General features: G+C 43.2%; 1 long non-coding RNA gene across 1 annotated transcript in view; it reads left to right on the top strand.

Annotated features, from left to right (window-relative positions):
- Nucleotides 1-1,323: 1,323 nt before the first annotated feature.
- LOC149749453 (uncharacterized) overlaps nucleotides 1,324-23,838 on the top strand; it is a 93,569-nt gene continuing 71,054 nt past the window's right edge. Inside the window, exon 1 of the long non-coding RNA XR_016393145.1 lies at nucleotides 1,324-1,997. This is a non-coding gene — a long non-coding RNA (uncharacterized LOC149749453). The remainder of the gene's footprint in view (nucleotides 1,998-23,838) is intronic.

The following is a 23,838-nucleotide window of genomic DNA, read 5'->3' as shown; positions in this document are numbered from 1 at the left end:
ACAGCGCCCCCTAGCCCATGTAGGCCGTCAAGACACCTGATGAGCTTCAGGAATAAGCTCTACCACAGATGGTTCTTTTGCCTGAGGGAAAGGCCAATAATTGTACTTTTGGATGATTTCCATCTGTCCAAAAGGAAAACCACTTATGTATTTTCTTCAGGATTTTCCTGTAACATTCTTTTTAGTTTTAATTTAAAACTAGGAGTAAAAAAAGTAAATATTCTTTACTATTGACATTTTCTTCCTCCAACTTGCTTTAAATGAAGACTATTTCTAAAAGAGCATCACCAGATTTATCCTAAGACTCGCTGTAATGTTTCTGATTTATATATGATTATCTATTTGCATTCACCAAATTCTTTATAATCCACTGCAAGATTGCAGAGCAAGCTGTTACAAGCCTCAGCCCCCCCCCATGTATTAAACCCATCAACAGACGCAGAATTGTGCAAGAAAAGACCATGGAATATTTTAATATCACAGTGGAGAAATATTGGCTACCATGGCTTACCAAAACTCCTATTAAAATATATCAGTTGCTTGCTTCCATAGGCTACAGTTCTTTATCTTCAGTTCTTTATTTTTTTTAATTTTTATTTGCTTTTTTCTTTTTTTATATTCTTTTCCATTATGGTTTATCAATATCTTCAGTTCTTAGTTTAATAGATTTTTGTAGAAATGTTTAAGTTTAAATGGTCCAGTAGGTAAGTTGGACCCCAACGAGATGAGTCCTTATGAAACTGAACTTGCTCTATGGGTTTATTTTCAGTGCAGAGCATTGAAATATTAATCAGTCCAGCTTTCAGCGATTTCTTTTTAACATCCTTTTCTATGTAAGGGCTAAGCTTCTTTGCTAAGCTTTGCCTTTCTCGACTGTTCATCTCAAATGTAATGGGAGTGCTTGTGTGTGTCTATATTATACTGGTGACCAGACTTGAATTATGACACAATCCTGGTTATCTTTCAGGCTAAAATGTCTCTCCCCTTTAGGGGTCAGGGATCATTTCAGGCTCAGTATCCTTTCTACTACCTGCTTCGGGAGGCAGCAAATGTGATCTCGTGCAGGTGCGAGGTGACTTTCATCACCAGTTATTTTTCTTTACATTTCTCTATCAACCTAGCTCAGAAAATACTCAAGAAATAAAAACAACTCTTCACCAACTGCTGGGTTTCTGTGATCTGATCACTTCTCAGTGGAAACCTGTATTACCCTAGCATGGTCCCTGGAGTCTTTTAGGTATAACCATCACAGACAGCAACCAACCCTCAAGCCTACAGCAAAGAGAATGCAGGCACAAGGCACCATTCCCCTTCCTACTGCCTTTTAAACTTGGGAGGGGAGACTCAGTTGGGGCGGGGATGCTGCCATTCGCGGGAGGGGCGGGATAAAAGTGTGTCTAATGACACGTCAGTGACAGAAGTCGCCTTAACCCTGTCCCCTCTCGCCCCCCTCCCGGTGAATTTCTCCCCCCGTGCGCGCCTCCGTGGCTCTGGAGACCCTTCTCTCTTTAAGACAGCCTCCCGCGCCCCTCACTCCGCCCCCTCCCAGGTCTCTGGGCTCGTCAACGCTTCCCGAGCACCATGGTTGGTCCAGGCAGGCAATCGAAGCACCTCCCGGAGCCGCGGGGAACCGGGGGTGGGGTGGGGTGGAGTGTGGGGGGGGTCTGTTTGTAGTACTCTCAGTCCTGATGTCACAGGCGCAGCAAGGACATCGCAAGGAGGAGTCGGATTACAGTAAGGATGGGCAGTGCAGCAGGCAGCCCGAGTGCACGCTCCAGCCGCCGGGGACCGTAGCCCGGGAAAGGCGGCCCGCGAGGCGCTCATCCCGCGGCGGAGGCGGCACGCTCGGCGCCCCTGCTCTCCACGCCGGGGACGTTTCCGCCGAATGTAGCATGAAACGGGTTGGCTCTGCGCGGCAGCCCTGGGTGCGAGCTGATGCTGAAGACGCCGCGGTGGGGTTCCGGCTGTCTGATTAATGAGAAGCATAATGTATTTTGGTGAGTGTTCACGCTGATGATGTCATGCTGAGGGTGCCCAGCTCTTCATCAGGGCAGACAAGCCCTTTCGAAAATCTCGGCAAAGCCTCGAGAATCTATTCCAGTAAACCTACCTTCAGCAGGCAACTGGAGGACCCAGCTGGTGCAGCCCTAGGAGCTTCCTTTGTGCTACGATCGGGGCTGTTTGTTAGTCGTAGAGGAGTTGAAGTTGGAAAAGGAAAGAGGCAGGGGTGAGGGTGGCTAAACTTTGCCTTGATTTGTGTGATGAAGTTGATTTTTTTTTTAGCTAGGTGAGGAAGGAGAAATGGTGCGGCGTGGGAAAGTCATGGGCAAACTCAATGGAATGTAAAAGTTCTGTACTATGGATGCTGTGGAAGCTTAGTCAATATCTACGGTTCATTAAGCATTTTGGTTTTCCCCTAATTCTGAGGCAGAAAGGGAAAGAAAACATTCTTTGGTGTGCGGTGCTTGGACAGCTGAGAGCACCCTTCCACAGCATCCCAGTTTTCCATCCAGCTAGAGCATCCTGGCACAAACTGCATATTATTTTAAACCTTTAGAGGTCTCGGAGCTGTTAAATGTTTGTGCAGTTTAGTTGCGTGCCGTGGTGGAAACCCCCCTTAGGTTTTCTGCGGAGCTGCCTGCCCTTCCAGAAAACATGTTGAGGCTTAGATCTGGGCTCTTAGTGGAGCAGTGTAAGTGGGCTGGGAGCTGCACATTTGCACTGTAACGCTGCAACTTACTGATGGGGAGAAGGCAAAACCCTTCCCTAAATACGAAGCCAAGGATTAGACGGAATATCCTTTCCTCCTCCCTGAAGTTATGCTTTCCTTCTGTAAGTTTCATCCCACATCATCACCTAAGGGCATCTCTCTGATATTAAAAGGTTTGTGAGAGCAGCTGAAGAGGGGTGAGGGTTCCATGATGCAAATGCTCTGGGTGATCAGTTGCCTTGCTTGGAAATATGTAAGCTAGAGTCATTTTTCAATTAAAGAGGTATTTCGAGAAACTTGGGGCAGTATTAGTTTCTCGGTTGTTTATTGCTGTGCGTACTATTTGCTTTGTTTTGTTTGCTCGAGCCTTTGAAACATTTGCCAAAGTATGGAGAAGCTGAGTGCTTTTTAGTTGTCTTGACAGCAGTTTTGATTTCCCTTTAATTTGCGTCACGTTTGGAAAGAAGTCTTAAAGATAACTAAAATCGATTTTAAAGCAAGGCTCCTCATTTGAGAGACACATTTAAGCAGAATCCAGAGTTAACACTCTTTCCAGGGGGTAGTGATAGAGGTGGTAAGCGTGTTAATTGACAATTCATAAAATAGCAAGTGTTTATTGTGAATGTTTTTGACACACGCAAAAGCTTGTAAAGATAATACGCCTTTTGGACAAAATAACATTTCAGCATCTGTACTGGTATTTGAGAGATGGAAAGGAAGATTTTAATTTTAGCTTAAGTTTTCAACCTCTTGCAACAATGCCTAAGGTGATGGTGGTGAGGATGTAGTGTTAACCAGAGCAGTGGTGTAAAAGTACTGGTCCAGAGGCCATCTGTGCTGTACTGGATCTTCCTGTGTCTCTTGGAGAAATATTCACTGGGCTAGCTCGTATTATTAACTGCATGCTAGTCCAGCCGTTTTGTAAAGCAGGGTGATTCACAGGGCAATTAGCTTCACTGTGTAATGCAAGTTTTTAATAGCACACATTGAAATATGATGTCCTGCTTCAGATGAAACTATACTCTTTTAAAGGCAAGGCTAAAGTTGCCCTCTGTGTCATGAGCACGGTTCGGTCTCACCATAATTCCGGCGTGAGATATGGTTTTATATTCTCGGAGGAAATCGTGTGTATTTAGGAATGCTGTTTCTTTCAGGTTCTGTTATGCAGCCCCTCGCTCAAGCTGTTTGGCATCCAGAGCTCTGGGAGCCCACCTGTCTCTCATAAAATGTGTGGTCCACGATCTAGGGTCAGAATTGACAATACGACCCAGGCGTGTTAAGATTCAACAGCAATTTAATGTTGCAAATCCTTAACAGTATGTATGTATGTGTGTATGTACGTAGGCACATACGTGTATTTATGTGGGTGTAGCTATTTCAGGTAATTTTTTCAAAACAGTGCTTTCACTTTGCAGTTTGGTCACCCGTGACTTTCTTCTTCATATTTGAACTGCAGAGGGTTTATCAGGTCAGGGAGAACAGGGACAAAAGGAAAGCAGGGCTGAATTCTTGGGCTTTTCTGGTGATTTGTGGGAATGGGGTAGAGGTGTCAGAAGTCTTTATTTGTGTCCCCAGCAGGGAGTGATGGAGAGCATGGGTGATGCTCTAATACCCTGGGAATTGATATGCAAGCAGGGTATTTACTTCCCTTGTAAATAATCTAATTTGTCAGTTTTGCTCGCCTGCTACGCCTTTCAAGTTTAACTGAAGACTCATTGCCTGGACAGACTGGCCCAGCCTCTGCTTCTCTGTAGACCCCTTTCCCCTTAGGGGCTGGACACTGTGACCCCGTCCTTTCTCAGTTGGAGTCAGCTGTGTGTGTGCAAGTTGGTGGAATAAGTAATATTTCCAGTTCTCCAGAATAACTCGTGTTTTGAGTGTGCTGTCTCAGACTCACGAGGCTAATGGACCCTTTTAATGACTTAAGCCTCACTCTTATCTCCTACTGAAATTTTAGTGCAGTGTTTTCAATAATTGTTCATTTGCACTTACTGCACAGTAATTTAAGAGTTTGCTGTTCAGTCACCGTGGATACGTTTGTTACTTATTCTGTCGATCTCGCATTCATTACTTGGAGTTAAGAATCAGGTTCACACGGGAGAAAGAAGAGAGGAAAAATCCCAGCAAGCAACCTGATTGAGATTTACTGTAAAAGCAAGGGAAAATCATAAAGACTTGTGAAGTTACCCTCTCCACCCGCAGGAATATTTGACAGACCTAAAAATTGCATGTGCCGAGGATAAAGAACCGTTAACAATTGATCCGGAAATAGAGAGTTCCCTGGTGGTCCAGTGGTTAGGACTCTGCGCTTTCACTGCCGAGGGCCCGGGTTCAATCACTGGTTGGGGAACTAACATCCCACATGTGGCAAAAAAAAAAAAAAAAAAAAAGGTAGTATTATGATCCCCCGTTTGCAAATGAGACCTAGAGATAATAAATAAGAAAATAAATTTAAAAAAAATTAATCCGCAAATAACAGCAAGCAGCTGGGAGACTTCTCACTGGATGAAGGGAGCGGTCCTGGCTGGCTGTGAGCACAGCAGACCTGCCCCATGCCACCTGGTTACGGTTGGGTCAGGGGACAGTGCTGGCATGAAGGGCAGGTACATCCCAGCAGAAGGCTGTAACCATGTACTGTCTCCAGTATGTCTGAATCATCTTCCCCTTCCATCTGGCTGCACACATTTCTCCACTGCTGGAGTGATGAATGGCTGCCCGTGGTCCTGCCAACCTCACAAATTGTCCACAGTTTGCCAGAGAGGTGTCATGTCACAGCCCTTTGCCATCAGGAGAGAAAATGGGAGCCTGATGGCACTGAGGAAATTCGACGTGCCCGAAAATCAACCAGATGGAGATTCTGGGGTACTTACAGCCAAGCAGGGGCGAGGGCTTGCTCCCTGAGAATCCTGCTGCAAAAAGAAAGGATGCATCTTAAACAAATGAGTAGAACTTGAGACAAACATTAGAGCTCCCTCTCAATGCTACTATTCATGGCATGTTCATTAAACCTGGAGAAAAGGGCGAGCAAAATTTAGAAAGTGCGAATGAGCCGTTCAAGTGCAGCGTGGTGCTAATTGTGAATCAGCTGTCTTCCTTAAAATGCCTTAGAAAAACCTGGAAAAGACTTAGCGCTGTGCCTATCATAACAAGAAATACTTGATGGAGGAAGCTTTTAATACAACAGTTAGAAAAAAAATCTCGTAGGAAAATTCTAGACCAGCAGCCTATTCCCCTGCCTATAATAGACACGTTTATACATTGTCATAGGAAGGACTTTGTTTTTCCGCTGGGATGTTTAGAACATTCTCCAGTCAGCGTTTACACTTTTGGTTGTGTTAGAAAAGCAGTTAGGCGGCAAGGCTACAAGGAAGGAAATGAGCAGAAAACAGCAGGCAGCAGAGAAAAACATTCCTCTTTGTGTGTGTGTTTTCAGTGGAAACATTTAACTCATCCTAATTAGTTGGTACTAGGTGATCTGTTATGGGGAATTAGGTCTACTTGAGTCCCTCAGGCACTCTGGACGTGCTTCTATTTCCCCGAGGTTGCCAGCGGGAGAGAATAATTCAGGAAGGAATTTGTTAGTCCAGGTTACCCTTTTTGAAGTTTGAAGTCATTACCATTGTGTGTTATTACAAATGAATCTAAATGACATGCAATCAATTACTACATAACAGGGATGGCGGATGTGACAGGTGAACGTTGTCAGAAAGCATCAGATGCAGGAAACTGAAATCTAAGAGAACGCTCTCAAGACATTCCTCTTTCAGATTCACAGGAAGTTCTCATTTTCGGGAACCAAATTCCAAGGATGATCAAAATGTCAGTAACAGGGATTCTTTAATTAGGACCCTTAAATTTTGAGCTAAGTTTTTCTTCTTTTTGAAAGGGCCTTCTTAGTTGCTGTAATTACATGGAAACGAGATGAGTTTATTTAAGGGACAAGTTCCAAAATTCATGAGATAATGACGACTTGCAAAGTTACCCTTTTGTGGGTGGCATAATTGTTCCAAAAAACAAGTGAAAAATTTAAATTAGTGTTTTCTGACTTCCACTGCAGAATATTTGGTCACAGCTGCTTTTGACTGAAATCTCCCTTGATAAGACCAGGTGTGTTGGCTAGCATATATGTGTGCGTGTGCGTGTGTGTGAGCGTGTGCGTGTGTGTGTGTGAGTGTAACACTGGATCCTAAAATAGTGCCTTGTTATATAAATACCCAAATTTTATTTCTCATTCACATCTTTTGTATATTTGTAAATCTTTTCACATCATTTGAAAGGTAAAACTTTAAGTATTGATTTAATAAGATGGATATGAAACTGTATTTTGAGCACAGCTGGTTTTCAAGTTTATCAACCATTCTATACCTTAGAGGTTTTTAAAGTCAAGTCATGAGGATAATTTTCAAGGCTTTTCCTGCTTAAGAAAGAGGGATGCTTGTATAAGCAGAAAACTATTTCGACTTTGACCTTGAGAAAGAGCTGTTTCCATCTGTATTACACTATGAAAAGCATGTCAAAAAACAACAAAGGTCATAGTCACTGCCCTCTCTGTCTCTCTTTAAAGAAGTCATTATATATCATTTCCCACAAAGATTAGTTTTGCAACAGAATTTCACACATGATTGGTGGCATTAAGAGAAAATACAGCATAAGAGGTGGCTAGAAATATCAAAGCTTAAAGTGGCTGAGATCACGCTTGAACCAAATTGCTAGGGTTGAAAATAGGAAGACGCTTTGCTCTGTTGTCCCGTTAAAATCGTTATAAAGCAGCTGGAAGTCAGCCTTCTTTGAATGTGAGCTCCAGGTTTGCACAGCCTTTAAAATTGAAGGCATTTCCGTGAATCCCTCTGGATTCTGACAACTGAAATGCATATGAACTCGTATCATAGCACTGGATGGGATGAACTGAACCCCTTCTTCTTCTTTATGTTTTTTTTTTTTTTTCTGCCCACTTGCAGTAATCACTTTTCTGTAAGTAGGGAGGAGGGAGACAAGTTACCTGGGCCAAGGTCAGACGGGAAATGGGCAGCAGCAGCATTTGGTGCTCTGAGCAATGCTGTTTGCCCCAAAGTACAGCGGTGCCTGGTGGGAGTTGGGGACTGGGGGGCAAGGATGGGGCTGGGGGCTGAGAATTCTTTCAATGCATGAGCGTTGTTTAATCTCAGGTGTCCTCAGCACCCTGCTCAGCTCAGTGCCAGGCACATAGGCACTTACAAATAGGTGTTGAAACTGCAAGATGAAATGGGTGTTGGCGATCAGAGAGGAAGGGAATCCAGTTCCTTAGCGGATCCAGAATGCTGACGTTCCCTAGCAAAACTGGTGAATGTGAGTTGACAAGAGAAACACACCTCTTTGCTCCTGGAGCAGTAGCTGCTTCTTTTTGTCTGTTTTCAAAGTGTCGAAGTCAGGACGCGCCCTTAGATATTAGATGTTTAAATAAATGTAAGAAATTCCACAACCTTTTTTTCTGTTTCACTTTACTTCTTGCTTCCTAGGACTCTGCAGTGTAAAAGGAGAGGGACAAAGCTATAGAGTATTAAGACTAATGTTCGAAAATGTCGGAAGAACGCGTAAAATCGTAAGATGGTAGAATTGCACTTGGTTTCAATCCACCTGGTCACAACGTCAGTTCTCAGCTGCACTTGGCTTCTGTGTCTTTATCCCAGATGTTGGCATTTTCTGTGTCTTCACTCCAGATGTTGGCTTTCTCTGGCCATGAGGCTGGGATAGGCAGGAACCACCTTATGTGCAAGTAGCCGGAAATGCTCAGCACGACCACCAATTTCAAAAATTGCCATTTGTTAAGGCTGAGCAAAACTGCTGTTTGCAAGGCTTTTGTAAAGTTGTTCTTCACACGTACCTTTTTCATATTAATGCATTTTGCTGATGAAGGAAAGCACTTGCGGCAGATTGCTCTGAGGATAAAAACGCAGTAATGAATGTAAACGCACTTTAATAAACATGATCCTTGTAGAGCAATTTGTATTTTTAAAAATGCATCTGCATTATTTATTTTTAATTCTCAAAATGACCCATTGTAGGAGGTAGACAAAATATAATTATTCCTCTTTTTAGATGAGGAATCTGAGCCTCAGATGGCTGAAACAACTTTCTCAAGGTCACACATCTAGTAAAAGTTAAGGCCAAGACTCCAATTCAGTGTTTTGAGGCTTATTTCAGTGCCCTTTACTCTTTATAGCAGAGCGTAGGGAGATATTTTTTATGAAAGGAAGATTCTTTGTAATAATAATGCTAGAAAGAATATTCTAGCTGATAGCTAAAGTAATAAATAAAAATGGTTGAGGCCTAAGATGGATGTGTGTTTTGACTTTGTGGAATCACAATTGATAACAGAAGTCTGAATCTAATCCATACTTTTATTATTCTGCCTTATTTTTTCACATCAAATAATAATCAGAAAAAATCTAATTAAAAGGCATGAATTGGGCTTCCCTGGTGGCACAGTGGTTGAGAGTCCGCCTGCCGATGCAGGAGACGCGGGTTCGTGCCCCGGTCCGGGAAGATCCCACGTGCCGCGGAGCGGCTGGGCCCGTGAGCCATGGCCGCTGAGCCTGCGCGTCCGGAGCCTGTGTTCCGCAACGGGAGAGGCCACAAGAACAGCGAGAGGCCCGCGAACCCAAAAGTTTTTCCAAAGCATCGTTAGGTATTAAGGCTTGTATTAATTATGTGTTACATATACCTGCTGTTTCACTATTTAACTCAATGCTTGTAAAAATAATGCAAGTCATTTGTACTACAAACTTTGATATTTACACCATTATCTCCAGTATTTGTTCAAGAAGGGAGTCCCAGCCTGGTCTTTATTTCATGACCGATAAAGAAGTAAAAACAACCTAGTTAGAATCTCAGCCGTTCCACTTATTAGCTCTGTATTCTTGGGCAAGTCACCTCACATTTTGATATCCAGGTTTTTCTGTGAAAGGAGAATAATGATAATGTGTTTTCCGCAGTTCTCTTTTGAGGACTAAACTATACAAGGCATATAACACTGCCAAGCCCCAGGAAGTTCTTGGTGAGCCATCAGTAAAATTTGATCCTTTCTTGATTTTTCCCTCTATATCCAACCCAGTATACAAATGTGTAAAAATTTTTTAAAGTGATGATATCTTTTGAGGTCAAACCAGAAAACAGGAACCATGTCAGCTAATTCACAAAGAAGGACTTTAATGCAGGTCATTAGTTATGTGGGTGATGGAGGAGCTGAGATGCCCCATGAGGGGTGCAGAGGCAACCCAGAGATTAGCAATAGCAAGAAACTGGTAGTGTAAGATGGAGAGAGACGAGATGTGGTCCTGGAGACCAGGACCCAGGGCCTCCTGGTAGGAGCTGGAATCACGGCAGGCCTAAGACACTAAGGATGGAAGGATTCAGCCTCAGGCACAGAGGGAGATGGAGAAATACCCTGCCTTCTCCCTTGCGCCCACCCTCCAGTGCATAGCCTCTGCCTCTCATTGGTGGAATCCAGCCAGAGGGCACCAACAAGGCAGCCTGGGCAGTGCATCCTGCACATGTCAGCACCTGGGCAGTCCAACGTTTGAGAGACAGATCTCAGGACAAACTGGCCACAGACCCGCAGGGAGATCTTACAACTGATATAAGTAGCACTTTATTATTATTAGTTTTTTATTTATTTACTGTTTGCAGTACGTGGGCCTCTCACTGTTGTGGCCTCTCCCGTTGCAGAGCACAGTCTCCGGACGTGCAGGCTCAGCGGCCATGGCTCACGGGGCCCAGCTGCTCCACGGCATGTGGGATCTTCCCGGGCCGGGGCACGAACCCGCGTCCCCAGCATCGGCAGGCGGATTCCCAACCACTGCGCCACCAGGGAAGCCCTAAGTAGCACTTTAAATATCTCAGTTATCAGTGAGAGGTTTTCTTGGGGGAGATGCAGGTAGGAGGGAAAGAAATATAGGTGAAGAGCTTTCAGCAACTCCTCACCAATCCTCCCCGGTCAAGTTCCCACTTTGTCACTTTCTGGTAGTGTGACACTGGACACATTAGTGAATCTGTGTCAATTTTTCCCTTTATACGATGGGTTAAAGGGTCTCTCTGATAGAGAGATTCAATCAGAGGTTGAAACAAACTTCATAATCTGCAAAGCACCATAGGAATTGGCCTTGGTATGAGGATGTGAAAACCAAGTGCGTTAGAAAGAAAAGAGCAGATTCTGAAAACATGACAATTTGGAAATATATGTCCAGCGATGCAGCTTAGCATCCCTGTGGAGGTATCTGAGTGCACTGAGAAAGGGGGCATTTGGTTACCTCCTCAAATAGCCCCTGGTACTTTGGGATTAGATGTACCGCCCAGGCCACTTCTAATCTTTTATTTGTCATTATTCTATAACGAAGGGAAATGGCAGAAGCAGAGGCAGAATAGAGAAATGATCAGGGCAGGAAACCTCCATAAAGACTCCATGCCCCATATTCCTTCCTGCCCAAGACTCTAATGGGGACAGACACATTGAAAGCTGAGGGAGTTTATTAATAGTTGCTTGGGAAGGAAAGAGGGATTTGGTATCGATTTTTATCTATCCTTCTGTGTGTTGCTCGACTTTTAAACACTGATTTCTTTGTCTGACTGGCTGTGCTATTAAAAAAAAAAACTTTCTGCCCTTCCTGTATGGAATTATTAGCATCTCTCTCAAAGCCTGCTTCTAAAGCTCTGCGACAGTTTATAACTTATGGTGCCCTTGTTGTGAGGCAACGTGGAGGTTACTGACAGGGAGTGATGCCCTTGTGATGCTCAATCCGGAAGCCACGTGATCACTGCCATGTGTTTCCATTAGCTGCCCCAGGAATGGCGGGCTGCAACTTACAGTTTTATGGGGATACTCAGGAGCCGTGTCCTAAGGAAGCTCTATCAGTTAAATGGTGCATTAGAGGTAGATTGCTCAGAATTTTTCTTTTTCCTTAAAAAAAAACAGAGTTGTGTAAGATCCTGAATACTAACCTTCTGGTAAATTAGTTTGTTTTGGGAACGTTTATTTTTTTAATATCTTTATTGGAGTATAATTACTTTACAGTGGTGTGTTAGTTTCTGCTTTATAACAAAGTGAATCAGCTATACATATACATATATCCCCATATCTCCTCCCTTTTGTGTCTCCCTCCCACCCTCCCTATCCTTCCCCTCTAGGTGGACACAAAGCACCGAGCTGATCTCCCTATGCTATGCGGCTGCTTCCCACTAGCTATCTATTTTACGCTTGGTAGTGTATATATGTCCATGCCACTCTCTCACTTCGTCCTACCTTATTACCGTTCCCCTCCCCATGTCCTCAAGTCCATTCTCTACGTTTGTGTCTTTATTCCTGTCCTGCGGCTAAGTTCTTCATAACCATTTTTTTCCCTTATTTTTAGATTCCATATATATGTGTTAGCACACAGTATTTGTTTTTCTCTTTCTGACTTACTTCACTCTGTATGACAGACTCCAGGTCCATCCACCTCACTACAAATAACTCAATTTCATTTCTTTTTATTGCTGAGTAATATTCCATTGTATATATGTGCCACATCTTTTTATCCATTCATCTGTCACTGGACACTTAGGTTGCTTCCGTGTCCTGTATTGTAAATAGAGCTGCAGTGAACATTGTGGTACATGACTCTTTTTTTTTTTTGTGCGGTACGCGGGCCTCTCACATTTGTGGCCTCACCCGTTGCGGAGCACAGGCTCCGGACGCGCAGGCTCAGCGGCCATGGCTCGTGGGCCCAGCTGCTCCGTGGCATGTGGAATCTTCCCGGACCGGGGCACGAACCTATGTCCCCTGCATCGGCAGGGGGATTCTCATCCACTGTGCCACCAGGGAAGCCCCACACGACTCTTTTTGAATTACGGTTTTCTCAGGGTGTATGCCCGGTAGTGGGATTGCTGAGTTGTATGGAAGTTCTGTTTTTAGTTTTTTAAGGAACCTCCATACTGTTCTCCATAGTGGCTGTATCAATTTACATTCCCACCAACAATGCAAGGGGGTTCCGTTTTCTCCACACCCTCTCCAGCATTTATTGTGTGTAGATTTTTTTTTTTTTTGTGGTACGCGGGCCTCTCACTGTTGTGGCCTCTCCTGTTGCGGAGCACAGGCTCAGCGGCCATCGCTCACGGGCCCAGCCGCTCCGCGGCATGTGGAATCTTCCCGGACCGGGGCACGAACGCGTGTCCCCTGCATTGGCAGGCGGACTCTCAACCACTGTGCCACCAGGGAAGCCCTGTTTGTAGATTTTTTGATGATGGCCATTCTGACTGGTGTGAGGTGACACCTCACTGTAGTTTTGATTTGCATTTCTCTAATGATTAGTGATGTTGAGCATCCTTTCATGTGTTTGTTGGCAGTCTGTATATCTTCTTTGGAGAAATGTCTATTTAGGTCTTCTGCCCGTTTTTGGATTGGGTTGTTTGTTTTTTTGATATTGAGCTGCATGAGCTGCTTGTAAATTTTGTAGATTAATCCTTTGTCAGTTGCTTCATTTGCAAATATTTTCTCCCATTCTCAGGGTTGTCTTTTGGTCTTGTTTATGGTCTCCTTTGCTGTGCAAAAGCTTTGAAGTTTCATTAGGTCCCATTTGTTTATTTTTGTTTTTATTTCCGTTTCTCCAGGAGGTGGGTCAAGAAGTATCTTGCTGTGACTTATGTCATAGAGTGCTCTGCCTATGGTTTCCTCTAAGAGCTTTGTAGTGTCTGGCCTTACATTTAGGTCTCTAATCCATTTTGAGTTTATTTTTGTGTATGTTGTTAGGGAGTGTTCAAATTTCATTCTTTTACATGTAGCTGTCCAGTTTTCCCAACACCACTTATTGAAGAGGCTGTCTTTTCTCCACTGTATATTCTTGCCTCCTTTATCAAAAATAAGGTGACCATATGTGCATGGGTTTATCTCTGGGCTTTCTATCCTGTTCCATTGATCTATATTTCTTTTTTTGTGCCAGTACTGTATTGTCTTGATTACTGTAGTTTTGCAGTATAGTTTGAAGTCAGGGAGCCTGATTCCTCCAGCTCCGTTTTTCTTTCTCAAGATTGCTTTGGCTATTCGGGGTCTTTTGTGTTTCCATACAAATTGTGATATGTTTTGTTCTAGTTCTGTGAAAAATGCCATTGGCAGTTTGATAGGGATTGCATTGAATCTGTAGATTGCTTTGGGTAGTAGAGTCATTTTCACAATATTGATCCTTCCAATCCAAGAACATGGTATATCTCTCCATCTATTTGTATCGTGTTTAATTTCTTTCATCAGTGTCTTATAGTTTTATGCATACAAGTCTTTTGTCTCCTTAGGTAGGTTTATTCCTAGGTATTTTATTCTTTTTGTTGCAATGGTAAATGGGAGTGTTTCCTTAATTTCTCTTTCAGATTTTTCATCATTAATGTATAGGAATGCAAGAGATTTCTGTGCATTAATTTTGTATCCTGCTACTTTACCAAATTCATTGATTAGCTCTAGTAGTTGGCACTGTTGCCTGCTTTTTCCTAATTTTATAAGGCTTAATAAGGGAGTTCCCTGGTGATCCAGTGGTTAGCATTCCAGGCTTTCACTGCCAAGGACTGGGTTCAATCCCTGGGCAGAAACTGAGATCCCACAAGCTGTGTGGCATGGCTAAAATAAGTAAAATAAAATAAGATGATAAAATAAAATAAAACGCTTAATAATAAGAACATCACTGTGAGAAGCCCAAGCCATGGACTTTATGGACCTCTTGGTTTCCTTAGAGAATTTGTCAGCTCCCGTTTTTGGAGAGCAGAGCTGGTGCTGACAGGTGATGTGGCGCCACTGACTGAAGAGCAGAATTTAGCAGAGCCGGGATGACTGTTTTTGTCCCAGTTGCTGGCATGAGTAACTTCATCAGCATCTCACCATCATCCTTAAGAGGAAGGCCAGTGGGTCTAAATCCTGGCTGCACAAAGGAATCCCCTGGAGAACTCTGAAATTATGCTACCATCAAGGACCAGGGCACTCTGATTAAATCCACTTCTCTGAGCTGGAGCCCAGGCACCTGCATTTCTTTTAAAACGCCTCAGTTGATTCTGAAGGGCAGCCAGCTTGAGAACCACCGGGACGGGTGACTTTAACCCACTTTACTGAGTGCACCCTGTGACCCAGGAGTCCCCACTTGCTGGGTCACTCAGGCAGTGGGTCAGGACTCCAACCCAGGTCAGTCTGAGCCCAAAGCTTATGTTCTTTCGTTTCAACACACTGCTCACCTTGAGGGAAATCAGTCCATGGCATGAAGTCTGGACCTGATTGCAAGCTGCTTTGTGCTGCCCCGCCCACTCCCTGCCTCAGTTTATAGACTGGAAGTCCCTAGGGAGGAGCCCTCCTCCCCTGTCCTTGGGACCCTTTATAGAGCTGGCACCCAGAAGAGATTCATGCTGTGCAAGCTGGTTTAGGATCACAGTGGGGTGGTTCTGGAAAGGATTTTAGAACTGTGCTTCTCAAAATTTAATGTTCATACAAATCCCCAGAGGATCGTATTAGAACACAGGTCTTGGTTCAGTAGGTCTGGGGTGTGGCCTGGGATTCTGCCTTTCAATGAGCTCCCGGGAGATGTCTGTGCTGCTGGCCCACTGACCAAACTTTAGGTAGTGAATCTTTAGCGATCATTTAGCTGACCTGCGGCTTTCTGCTGACATGGAAAATCTGGTCTAAGTCTCCAACCTATGTTCCTCTGTTTCTATTGTACAAGATACTGAATCGTCCACAGTTAGAGTTCCACTTAGGGTGACCAACCATCTCACTTCTGCCTGAGACTGAGGGGTTCCCCAGGACGTGGGACTTTGGGTGCTGAAATGAAGTCTCATGAGGACGGGGATGAATTGTTCACCCTAGTTCCAGTAGCTTTAGTGCTCAAGACCCAGCTCCCCACAGGGAACTTGGGCAAGTGACTTGCTTTCTTTGAGCCTCCATTTCCCTATCTGTGAAATAAGAATAATAAATGAAACTTCCTAGAATACTTATAAGGATTGAATTAGATGGTGTGCACAGAGCACTGGGCCTGCTGTTACTATATTCATCCTGACTAAACATTGACCTGACTCAGCACTCTCCTCCATCACTGAAAAGAAGAAACACCCCAAAGATCAAGTGTAAGTGGTCATGGATCATCTGTATTGCACCATCTCTGTACAGAGAGGGCAGCTTGTAAATTACCTCCTGCCCACAGATATGATGGACAAGCCGGGGTGAAGTCATTCGTCATTCAGCGTGCCATTTGCCTACCCCGAATGTCAATACTAATGATTTTTGCTTGTTGTTTAGGGGAAGAGAGGCCTGGCTAAGGCTTGGCCACCTTGGGACACCGTGAGCCGGCCCCTTGTGTTCTGTTGACCTTGTTTATCCATTAGTGTTTCTCTGAGCGTTGTAACAGCTTATGAGGGCCACTGCAGCTAATAATTTTTCCGTCTCCTGACCCATCCTTGTCTTAACAATAGATAGCCTTAAAACAACAGGCACACAAACAGACAAGGCACTGAAATGCCCGTGCTCAGTTGGCCTCATCTTGGGTGAAAGTGGCTGGCTTTGCCCGTCCTTACCTGGGAAAGCCGATTCACTCACCTGTCAAATGCCAGCCGTTTATCAGAGCACTTAGTCTGCCAAATATGTGACGATCATGTGAGAAGCAAAGCGCACTTTTGTTTTTCTATGAGGACTAGTAAGTAGGGCTGCTCCAGGGAGCAGATTATTCCACAGTAGTGGTTACCAGGCCTGAACCGCTGCCTACTAGCATTTTAGACAAGAAAACAAATGAACAACAAAGCAGAGGCTACTCTTGCTTTCCTCGAGCATAAAATGTGACTGCAGGAAGGCTCCAGCACAGTTGCACTTTCACTTATGAGCATCTTAAAGGCAAAATTGGGAGATTTTTTTGTCTCTGGTCCCATCTCTGCTTGCTGTCGTCAGAGCTGCTGCCATTCTAACATATGCTCTTTGACGTATGGAGTCAAAGTCTCCATTTCACAGACAGGAAAATAGAGGCCAAGTGCTTGGTGAATGCACGTATCTGGCGCTAGTGACGAGGCTCCGACCACAACTTACAAGCCAAGCCGCGATTTAGTGGCGTGAATTTGCAAAAATGGCCCCGAGCCTCAGCTTCCAAATCAGTAAATTGAGACAGTGGTAACTCATCAGGCAACCCTCTAACTACTAAAAATAGCTGAGGTTTATTACGTGCTTGGTCCCTGCCAACCACTGTTCTCAGGGTATGGCCTCCACCGCTCCTCCTAATGGCCTTGTTGGAAGAATGGTCAGTGTGCCACTTTGCAGGTGAGGAAACACGAGTACAGAGAGTGCAAGCAAAGAGGCAGCAATAAGTGGCCTAGCTGGGTCAGACCCTGGCCACACTGTTTGGTGTGACCTTGAGTAAAACTCAGCCTCTGAAAGCCAGAGTCCGGGAGCACATCCTCAGTATGCAGATAGATCATGGGTTTTTGAAGCAGGCAACAAACTAAAACGTGAACCAACACACAAGCAGAGAGCATCTCACCTTGTCTGCCAAGCAGCCACCTGCTGGTGGGGCCTGAGACTGAGAGCAGGGAAAGATTCCAGTTCCCTTCCAGAAAGGGTAGGAGATAGGAAGTCTTGTTCATGGAACACGCAGTGCTCCAAAGTCAAGGCTTACACAGACTGCAAATGGCATTGATAGTTGGCCTCCCTGTGCAGGAACGGTGCCTGGGGGCCTGGCCTCTGTGTGTACGTGTTCCTGACACAGTGGCGACTCTCTTCCAAATGGAACAGCGATTTCTTTCTCACTGGCTCCTTCCTGGGCACATACAATGTGCCAGGTGTGGGGTGATCTTTTCTTATCAGATAACAATCCGAACTTTTGGGGGGTTCCTAAAACACCAGAAACTGAGGGAGACCATGACATCTTTCTATACCTTCAATAGAATATTTTCTATTTTTTGAAAATGTAATGATGCATGTACAGTTTTTGAAAGAGAATATCGTAGAAAGGCAAATAGTGAAAACGAAATCTTCTATCCCCACCCTAGTGCACTCTGTTTTATTCGAGAGACTGCATTCTACAGAAGGGGGAGGGGGTGGATGAAGGTGGTCCAGCTATAAGATCAATACATCCCAGGGGTGTCATGTGCAGTGTGGTGACTATAGCTAACAATACTGTGTGATATATTTGAGAGTTCTAGGAAAGTACATCTTAAAAGTTCTCATCACAAGAAAAGAATTACAACTGTGTGAGGTGATGGATTTTAACTAGAGTTATTGTAGTATTATTCTCAATATATATACACATCAGATCATTATGTTGTACATCTTCAACTTATACCATGTTATGTCGATTATATCTGAATAAAGCTGGAAAAATAAACTCTATGGAACGGTATGTGTATACACCCCCCTCTTGTTTTTACATGGAATGGAAACATACCATGTCCCCTGTTTTTCATGTTGCTTTATTCAGTATATATGGATGTTTCTTTTTTATTTAATTTTATGGCTACACCATTTTCTAATTCAGGAACATATTGTGATTTATTTTACTGGCCCTTTTAAAAGAAAAATAAGCTATTTTCATTCTTTCACTAATAAAAACAATGAATATCATTGTGCATACATAATTCTTATTTTTGCGGTACGCAGGCCTCTCACTGCTGTGGCCTCTCCCGTTGTGGAGCACAGGCTCCAGACGCGCAGGCTCAGCGGCCATGGGTCATGAGCCCAGCCGCTCCGCGGCATGTGGGATCTTCCCGGACCGGAGCACGAACCCGTGCCTCCTGCATCGGCAGGCGGACTCTCAACCACTGTGCCACCAGGGAAGCCCGACATACATAATTCTTTGTGTACATGTTCACATGTATCCATAGAGTAAACTTACAGAAGTGGAATTTAGGGGGAAGGCATATTTAATTCTCATGGGTATTGCCAAAGTGTCCCATGGAAATTTTTTATTGATCAATTTCTACATATATTTCTTTCATTAAAGAGTAGAGTGGGTGCTTTCAAACTGGTAGCCTCTTTATGTGAAAACTGCCTTGCAGACTTCTCAGAGCATGAATTCTCAAAGTGGAACAAAATGAGTGACTTCCTGCTTTTTCGTCCTTGCAATCCCCTCTCCAATCTGTTTCTCCACTTACTTCCGTTGTGCTACTTCCATATGGATATTGGTTTCAATATTCAAAAAATCAATAATGCCATAAAATCGAAAGATACCCTGTGCTTTCAAATGGGGATGAATGCAACAGAAAGAATGCATCTTGTAAGTGGCGCTGTGCCATCTTGACTCAAAACTAGAATGCTGATCCTTGAAAGAGCTCTAATTCAGTTAAATCTAAAGCCAGCTATGGTTGGAAGTTTCATTTTCCTTGGAGTCCATAGCCATTAAAAGGTAAAAGCACATTTGCCTTATTCTGTATTTCAGTGATTTTTTTTCTTCTAACTCCATATTCTTCTTCTTATTTTTTCATCATTGCCATTTAGAAACATTAGGCCTAGAAATCATCTGGAATGTCTATAGTGTGTGTCTATGGTAAAAATGCCATATTTATCGAAGACCCAAAATCTCCCAACAGCAATGATGATCACCGTTTATTGAGCTCTTGAGCTCTTTACAAACATGAATTCATTTACTCCCTAAAGGAATGATCATGTTTTAATGGACTAGATGTCATTCTCTCTACTTTACAAAAGAGGAAAGATGCCCTTAAAGGTTAAATTTCTTGCCCAAGACTAAACAGATTGAAAATGGTAGGCATAGGATTCAAATCCAAGACCTTCTGACTGGACATCTTGTGTGCCAAATGTTGACGCCACCCTTTGGTATTTTCTTCCCAGCACATTACTTCTGGGCCACTTCTGTAGAATCTTGGTAGGAGGGGACATTTCTAAAAAGTGGAGGTTATCACTTCCCTGGTCCGTGCTCTTGAATAGTCTTAAGGACAATCGCAGCCACTCTTGATAAAATATAAATAGTACCAAGAGCCCTACCCTAAAGGAAGGGAGAGGGAACAGTCCTCTTTTCTCTCTTCTGTTGGAGATGGTCTCCTATGTTACCTGCTGTCTCTTTGCACCATCCCAGCAGTCCCCAGTGCTGTCAAAGCAACAGAATTAAGTGAAGGAAATCGGTAAATCATTGCACTTTATGACATGCTAATAAGGAGTACTGGGTAGAACTCACTCCCTCATGTCCTAAGTTACGTTTCCCTCTGTTCCTTGAGCATCTAAAGTTCTCTCCCATCCTAGAGATCATATAAGCCTTGTGTAATAGGCATTAGAAGAACCTCCTATCTGGATGGCATCTTGTGATCTTGTCTGACACCTGGCATCTTTATATTTATAGGTAGAAAATGGGAAGTTAATGTGTTTAATTGTTTAGCCCAAATAGAGTCAGTAGTGAGCGGTGGAGCTGGGCTGCCTAGAATCCAGGTCTGCTGACTGTTTCCCAGGACTTTTTGTCCTCCTCAGGGTGTCAGGGGAATTGGTTATTGTCTCATTCTTTCTTCACAGTGAAAGTATAAAATGAATGTTCTTCTCATTTTGTAGATGAGGAAACTGACATTGTTACTTGGCTGATGTTATACCCAAAGTGTGGGGGCCGGGGGTGAATGCAAGCTCACAGCTTTCTACTCTCTCTCTGCTTCCTGAGTCAGGGCTCCTGTCTGCCATCCTGTGCCTTGGGTTTAAACCTGGGTGGATCCCTTCACTTCTCAGCCTCTAAATGAATTCAAAGGTCCCTCCCAGCCCTATGATTCTCTGATCCTACAGTGGATGTGGGGTGAAAAGGTGGGACTCCTTGGAGCAATAAATCACTACAGCCTGCAGGACTCCAGAAGCAGATCAAGCCTCCTTCATTCCACCCCTCACTGTCAGCTATGCACAGCGTTCATCTCAGTGTGAACTGCTGTAATCGTCCCTACTGAGTTTCCTGACTTACTCTTTCATGCTTCCAACTTAGCCAACACTGTGCTAGGCCAGGACTTAGCTGCAGACCCGATAGCCCCCCCACACACAAACACATGGGCACATATGTGCACACACGCACACACACGTGCACACACATATTCAGATGCCCGTAGCAATTCTTATTTCCTCATGCAGAGCTTCCAAACTTCTTATTCAGGTGGTCAGGATGATCCAGGTCCTGGCCCCAATTTACCTTGCACTTTCATGTTTACAAAACTCCTCTTCTCTCATCCCAAGTTCTGGCTCTGCAGAACCGCGCCTAGTTTCCTAACCCTTCTGAGACTTGCCCTCAAGTTTTCCTTCTTACCTGACATGTAGTTTTTTTTTTTTTTTTAACCATCCATTGTTTTTTCACTCTTATTTTTTCTGTCCTTTAAACATTTTATGTGAAAACATAATCTTACTAATTCTTCCAGAAGGTCTACTCTCAATGTACCACCTTTTCTTGAAGACCACCTAATTCTTCATAAGAGGAATAAACACCCTTTCTCTGAATTTCCATGGATGGTATTTCCCAAAGTTGTCTGAACAAACACTTGGAGAGTTTTAAAGGTTTCCTATTTCCTAAGTTTCCTATTTCCCACTCTAGATTTACTGAGTCAGACAATCCAAGGAAAGAACCCAGGAATCAGTATTTTCAACTCCCCCTCCAACAATTTAATATCATAAGATTGTTGGCTCTTCGTACATAAACCCAAAAATGTGATGCAGTAGCACAAAAGATACTAATAGGAGTTAATTGTGAACTAGACAAAATGATACAATAATTTATCTGAAAGAAGAAACATCAGCAAACACTCCAGGAAATTATGAAAAAGGAGCGATCTGACAGGAGATACTTATCCTAAATTGTATCGAAAAACCATAATAATTAAATAATTTGGTCCTGAATAATAGGTAATAAAATACAGATGAGAACATCTAGAAGTAAACCTCAGTACTTATGTATATGGGGGTGTAAGTTATGATAAAAGTAACATTTCAATTCACTGTTGAAAACAGGAATTATTAAATCCATGGGTTGGGTACCACTGGGTAAACATTTAGACAAATACATAAAATAAATTCCTATTCCACTCTTTATACCAAAATAAATTACAGATTGAACAAAGGTTCAAACATAAAAACTTAAGCCATAAATTTATGGAAGGAAGCCCAGGTGAATAAATTTATACTCCTGTAATGGAAAGGACCTCTGTAGTCAGGACACAAACCCAAACTATACAGGAGAGAAATGATAAATCTAACTACATAAAATTAATAACTTGTTTTTGGGAAAAACAATTCAAAAACTAAGTAAAAAAACAAATGACATTTGGAAAACAATATTTAAACACCATTGGCAGATAAATGGCCAATTTCTTTAATTAACAAAGAGCTTATAAGAATCAATAAGAAAAGACAAACAACTCGAAAGAAAAATGAATATGAACAGACACATTACAAATAAAGAAAAATATATTGCCAGTAAAAATATAAAACTACACTTATTTTCACTCATAATTAACATATAAGTAAAAATAATGGGATATATAGTCATTCACTTAGGAGATTAGTAAATTTTTAAAAGTTGAGTATGGCAAAAGCCACTCTTACACACAGTTGTGAGCAAGGAAATACATTTTTTGTGAACTCTGTACAAGGTGCTTTGAGGATACTTATATATGCTTGTTTTTTTATAGCAGGTACTCTTAGCCCTAACAAGCTTGTTACTAGGAATACACTGTATAAGGTCACTCACACATATAAATAAGGATGTTAAATGCAGTGTTGGTTTTTAAAGCTCAAACTGGAAACAGTAAAAGTGAACGTCAGGGCTTCCCTGGTGGTGCAGTGGTTGAGAGTCCGCCTGCCGATGCAAGAGATACGGGTTCGTGCCCCGGTCCGGGAAGATCCCACGTGCCGCGGAGCGGCTGGGCGCGTGAGCCATGGGCGCTGAGCCTGCGCGTCCGGAGCCTGTGCTCCGCAACGGGAGAGGCCACAACAGTGAAAGGCCCGCGTACCGAAACAAAAAAAAAAGTGAACATCAGTAGGGGATCCATTAGATAAAATTATGGTACATTCAAAATGTTGGAAGGGAGTACAGCCGTGAAAAAAATAAGTATATCTTTATGTTGTGATGTGGAAAAAAAAAATCTCAAATGTCACAGTAGTGAAAGCAAGGCTCAAAAGGGTAAAGAGAAATCCCCAAAGAAATCCCTTTGGGAGTGAGAATATGAGGGTTCTTTGATAGCTATCCTGATGTAACCACATTCATTTCCAAAAATAAACATAAGAAATCATTAGCAGTTGTTATCTTTGGGAGGGTCTTGGGTTTTTTAAGTCACTTTATGCAGATAAAATGTTCCACTAGGTGCAGATGAACCGGTTTGCAGAGCAGAAATAGAGACACAGATGTAGAGAACAAACATATGGACACCAAGGGGGGAAAGCGGGGTGGTGGTGGTGGTATGATGAATTGGGAGATTGGGATTGACACATATACACTAATATATATATATATATATATATATATATATATATATAATGGATAACTAATAAGAACCTGCTGTATAAAAAAATAAATAAAATAAAATTGAAAAATTAAAAAAAAAATTACAATTCAAAAAAAAAAAAAGATCCACTAGGCCAGGGATAGATGTCTGTCCTGTGCACTGTTCTGTGCCCAGCAATCAGAGGTGCCCCACAGCTGTACACGGGGTGACTGGTTTGCTTTGCTTTTTTAAAAATACATTTATTTATGTATTTGGCTGTGTTGGGTCTTTGTTGCTGTGCACGGGCTTTCTCTAGTCGCGGCAAGCAGGGGCTACTCTTCGTTGCAGTGCACGGGCTTCTCATTGCGGTGGCTTCTCTTGTTGCGGATCACGGGCTCTAGGCATGCGGGCTTCAGTAGTTGTGGCACGTGGGCTCAGTAGTTGTGGCACACAGGCTTAGTTGCTCCACGGCATGTGGGATCTTCCCGGACCAGGGCTCGAACCCGTGTCCCCTGCATTGGCAGGCCGATTCTTAACCACTGTGCCACCAGGGAAGCCCTGTTTTGCTTTTCTCATCAAGGGTTGTCTTTCATTGTCCTGTGAGCTGCTTTTTTTGGGTTCTCTTGCTTGTATTCCTCTGCACTGATAAAGATAGGACCTGTATTAATTTAAAATGATTGTGAATTTCATGTGAAAGCTCCCCGGCCGGTGCTATGCTCAGT

The sequence above is a fragment of the Delphinapterus leucas genome, chromosome 4, assembly GCF_059928025.1.
Source record: "Delphinapterus leucas isolate spDelLeu-1000000601 "Yukka" chromosome 4, BTC_Dleu_Yukka2, whole genome shotgun sequence".
Classification (NCBI taxonomy): domain Eukaryota; kingdom Metazoa; phylum Chordata; class Mammalia; order Artiodactyla; family Monodontidae; genus Delphinapterus; species Delphinapterus leucas.
Note: the sequence above shows the minus strand (reverse complement) of the source record. Positions and strands in the feature narration are given on the sequence as shown.